Raw genomic sequence first — 5,602 nt, forward strand, 5'->3', positions numbered from 1 at the left:
ATTTACCTTTCATTGTCATTCTCACTCACATTCACATTGTCATTCTCACTCACATTTACTTTCTCATTATCATTCTCAATCACATTCACCTTCTCATTGTCATTCTCGCTCACATTCACCTTCTCATTGTCATTCTCACCCACATTCACTTTCTCACTGTCACTCACTCACATTCACCTTCTCAGTGTCATTCTCACTCACATTCACGTTCTCATTTCCATTCTCACTCACATTCACCTTCACATTGTCATTCACACTCACCTTCTCATTGTCATTCTAATTCACCTTCTCATTGTAATTCTCATTCACATTCACCTTCTCATTGTCATTCTCATTTGCATTCACCTTCTCGTTGTCATTCTCACTCACATTCACCTTCTCATTGTCATTCTCACTCACATTCACCTCCTCATTGTCATTATCACTCGCATTCACCTTCTCATTGTCATTCTCACTTATTCACCTTCTCATTGTCATTCTCACTATTTACCTTCTCATTGTTATTCTAAATCATTTTCACCTTCTCATTGTCATTCACACTCACATTCACCTTCTCTTTGTCATTGTCATTCACATTCACCTTCTCCTTGTCATTCTAACTCACATTCACCTTTTACTGCCATCCTCACTCACATTCACCTTCTCATTGTCATTCTCACTCGCATTCACCTTCTCACTTTCATTCTCACTCTCAATCACCATCTCATTGTCATTCTCATAGTCACTGTAACTCACATTTACCTTCTCATTGTCATTCTCACTCACATTTACCTTCACATTGTCATTCTCAATCACATTCACCTTCTCATTGTCATTCTCACCCACATTCACTTTCTCATTGTCACTCACTCACATTCACCTTCTCAGTGTCATTCTCACTCACATTCACGTTCTCATATCCATTTTCACTAACATTAACCTTCTCATTGTCATTCTCACTTACATTCACCTTCTCAATGTCATTGTCATTCACATTCACCTTCTCATTGTCATTCTCACTCACATTCACCTTCTCATTGTCATTCTCACTCACATTCACCTTCTCATTGTCATTCTCAATTATTCACCTTCTTATTGTCATTCTCACTCATTTACCTTCTCATTGTTATTCTAATTCATATTCACCTTCTCATTGTCATTCTCACTCACATTCACCTTCTCATTGTCATTGTCATTCACATTCACCTTCTCATTGTCATCTCACTCTCATTCACCTTCTCGTTGTCATTCTCACTCACATTCACCTTCTCATTGTCGTTCTCACTCACAATCACCATCTCATTGTCATTCTCATTGTCACTGTAACTATCATTTACCTTCTCATTGTCATTCTCACTAATATTCACATTGTCATTCTCACTCACATTTACCCTCTCATTGTCATTCTCAATCACATTCACCTTCTCATTGTTATTCTCGCTCACATTCACCTTCTCATTGTCATTCTCACCCACATTCACTTTCTCATTGTCACTCACTCACATTCACCTTCTCAGTGTCATTCTCACTCACATTCGCGTTCTCATTTCCATTCTCACTCACATTCACCTTCTCATTGTCATTCACACTCACCTTCTCATTGTCATTCAAATTCACCTTCTCATTGTAATTCTCATTCACATTCACCTTCTCATTGTCATTCTCATTTGCATTCACCTTCTCGTTTTCATTCTCACTCACATTCACCTTCTCATTGTCATTCTCACTCAAATTCACCTCCTCATTGTCATTCTCACTCGCATTCACCTTCTCATTGCCATTCTCACTCACATTCACCTTCTCATTGTCATTCTCACTTATTCACCTTCTCATTGTCATTCTCACTCATTCACCTTCTCATTGTTATTCTGAATCATATTCACCTTCTCATTGTCATTCACACTCACATTCACCTTCTCATTGTCATTGTCATCCACATTCACCTTTTCATTGTCATTCTCACTCGCATTAACCTTCTTGTTGTCATTTTCACTCACATTCACCTTCTCATTGTCGTTCTCACTCACAATCACCATCTCATTGTCATTCTCATTGTCACTGTAACTCACATTTACCTTCTCATTGTCATTCTCACTCACATTCACATTGTCATTCTCACTCACATTTACCTTCTCATTTTCATTCTCGCTCACATTCACCTTCTCATTGTCATTCTCACCCACATTCACTTTCTCATTGTCACTCACTCACATTCACCTTCTCATTGTCATTCTCATTCACATTCATCTTCTCATTGTGATTCTCACTCACATTCACCTTCTCATTGTCATTCTCATCCACATTCAGCTTCTCATTGCCATTCTCATTCATATTCACCTTCTCATTGTCATTCTCATTCAAATTCACCTTCTCATTGTCATTCTCACTCACATTCACCTTCTCATTGTCATTCTCATTCACATTCACCTTCTCATTGTCATTCTCACTCGCATTCTCCTTCTTATTGTCATTCTCACTCACATTCACCTTCTCATTGTCATCCTCACTCACATTCACCTTCTCATTGTCATTCTCACTCACATTAACCTTCTCATTGTCATTCTCACTCACATTCACCTTCTCATTGTCATTCTCACTCATATTCACCTTTTCTTTCTCATTCTCACTCACATTCACCTTCTCATTTTCATTCTCACTCACATTCACCTTCTCATTGTCATCCTCACTCACATTCACCTTCTTATTCTCATTCTCACTCACATTCACCTTCTCATTGTCATTCTTTCTCATATTCACCTTCTCATTGTCATTCTCACTCATATTCACCTTCTCTTTCTCATTCTCACTCACATTCACCTCATTTTCATTCTCACTCACATTCACCTTCTCATTGTCATCCTCACTCACATTCACCTTCTCATTCTCATTCTCACTCACATTCACCTTCTCATTGTCATTCTTTCTCATATTCACCTTCTCATTGTCATTCTCACTCACATTCACCTTCTCATTGTCATTCTCACTCATATTCACATTCTCATTCTCACTCACATTCACATTGTCATTCTCACTCACATTCACCTTCTCATTGTCATCCTCACTCACATTCACCTTTTCATTGTCATTCCCACTCACATTCACCTTATTATCATTCTCACTTAATTCACCTTCTCATTGTCATTCTCTCTCACATTCACCTTCTCATTGTTATTCTTTCTCATATTCACATTCTCATTGTCATTCTCACTCACATTCACCTTCTCATTGTCATTCTCACTCATATTCACCTTCTCATCGTCATTCTCACTCACTTTCACCTTCTCATTGTCATTCTCACTCACATGCACCTTCTCATTGTCATTCTCACTCACATTCAACTTCTCATTGTCATTCTCACTCACATTCACTTTCTCATTGTCATTCTCACTCACATTCACCTTCTCACAGTCATTTTCACTCACATTCACCATCTCATTGTCATTCTCAATCACATTCACGTTCTCATTTCCATTTTCACTCACATTCACCTTCTCATAGTCATTCTCACTCACATTCACCTTCTCATTTTCATTCTCAATCACATTCACCTTTTCATTGTCATTCTCACTCACATTCACCTTCCCATTGTCATTCTCACTCACATTCACCTTCTTATTGTCATTCTCACTCACATTCACTTCACTGTCATTCTCACTCACATTCTCCTTCTCATTGTCATTCTCACTCTTATTCACCTTCTCATTTTCATTCTTACTCACATCCACCTTCTCATTGTTATTCTCACTCACATTCACCTTTTCATTGTCATTTTCACTCACATTCACCTTCTCACTGTCATTCTCACTCACATTCAGTTTCTCATATTCACTCACACTCACTTTCACCTTATTTTCATTCTCACTCCCATTCAGCTCACTGTCATTCACACTCACATTCACTTTATTACTCACATTCAATTTCTCATTGTCATTCTCACTCACATTCACCTTCTTATTGTCATTCTCACTCACATTTACCTTCTCATTGTCATTCTAACTCATTCACCTTATCATTGTCATTCTCACTCATTCACCTTCTCATTGTCATGCTCCCTCACATTCACCTCATTGTCATTCTCACTCACATTCACCTTTTAACTCTCATTCACACTCACATTTACCTTCTCATTGTCATTCTAACTCATTCACCTTATCATTGTCATTCTCACTCATATTCATCTTGTCACTGTCATTCTCACTCACATTCACCTCACTGTCATTCTCCCTCACATTCACCTTTTAACTGTCATTCACACTCACATTTACCTTCTCATTGTCATTCTGACTCACATTCAACTTTTCATTATCATTTTCACTCACATTCACCTCACTGTCATTCTCATTCTCATTCACCTTCTCATTGCCATTCTCACTCACATTCACCTTCTCATTGTCATTCTCACTCACATTCACCTTCTCATTGTCATTCTCAATCACATTCACCTTCTCATTGTCATTCTGACTCACATTCACCTTTTCATTATCATTTTCACTCACATTCACCTCACTGTCATTCTCATTCGCATTCACCTTCTCATTGTCATTCTCACTCACATTCACCTTCCCATTGTCATTCTCACTCACATTCACCTCCTCATTATCATTATCATTCACATTCACCTTCTCATGTTGATTCTCATTCACATTCACCTTCTCATTGTCATTCTCATTCACATTCACCTTCTCATGTTGATTCTCATTCATATTCACATTCTAATTGTCATTCTCACTCACATTCACCTTCGCATTGTCAGTCTCACTCACATTCACCTTCTCATTGTCATTCTCATTCACATTCACCTTCTCATTGTCATTCTCACTTCCATTCTTACGCTCATTACTCACAAACAGACGTCTAAGAGAAGCATCTTCCTCCCTCAGGTGGGACTCCCTTACACTATGCTTCCGGCAATGGCCATCATGCTGTTGCTGAGACGCTCCTCGAGAAGGGCGGAGAAGTGAACGCCAAGACTAAGAATGGTAAGGCGATTTGAAAGCGAGTGACTTCTTAAAGGCACCAGAAGAATTTTGCTTTAGTTTCTTTTGTCTTCTTTGTCTTTATGGAATTTTATAACAATTATTGTTATAATTTAATAAGGGAATCTTTTTCATCTTTTATCATTAATTTTATTGATATTTATTTCTTTATTCTATGAATTTTTCAATAAAATATTTTCATAGATTATTTTATAACTAAGAAAATAATAGATTTTTCTATATTTCTTTATACTATAAATGTTATAATGATTAGTTATAATAATTATGATAATAATAAGTATGATCATCTTAATTATTATTGATATTATCATTATTATTTTCATGTTTATCTAAAAGAAATATGATCATCCTCATCATCAATCATAATCATCATCAATGGTGCTATTCATATTATCATTATTATTTCATTACTATAACTATCATTATTACTCCCATTTCTACTAAATTATCAATTATTATCATCCTTCTTCTTCTCATTATTGTTATTTTGATGGTGATCCTGTTCTTGTTCTCCTACATGCTTTTGTTGGTGGTGTTGTTGCGAGGTCTTTGTCAGTGATGACAAAGACAATGATGATAATGGAGAAAGTAATGGCAACAAAAGCAACAACAATATTGATGATAAT

At 36.8% G+C, this 5,602-nt stretch overlaps 1 long non-coding RNA gene across 1 annotated transcript in view; it reads left to right on the plus strand.

Moving 5' to 3' along the window:
- The window catches only part of LOC147466344 (uncharacterized), a 9,375-nt gene extending 4,270 nt beyond the window's left edge, over positions 1-5,105 (plus strand). Inside the window, exon 3 of the long non-coding RNA XR_015190911.1 lies at positions 4,860-5,105. This is a non-coding gene — a long non-coding RNA (uncharacterized LOC147466344). The remainder of the gene's footprint in view (positions 1-4,859) is intronic.
- Positions 5,106-5,602: the final 497 nt, after the last annotated feature.

This window comes from Penaeus japonicus, unplaced genomic scaffold (genome assembly GCF_977035675.1).
Source record: "Penaeus japonicus unplaced genomic scaffold, GWHDUDI00000001_assembly GWHDUDI00001612, whole genome shotgun sequence".
Classification (NCBI taxonomy): domain Eukaryota; kingdom Metazoa; phylum Arthropoda; class Malacostraca; order Decapoda; family Penaeidae; genus Penaeus; species Penaeus japonicus.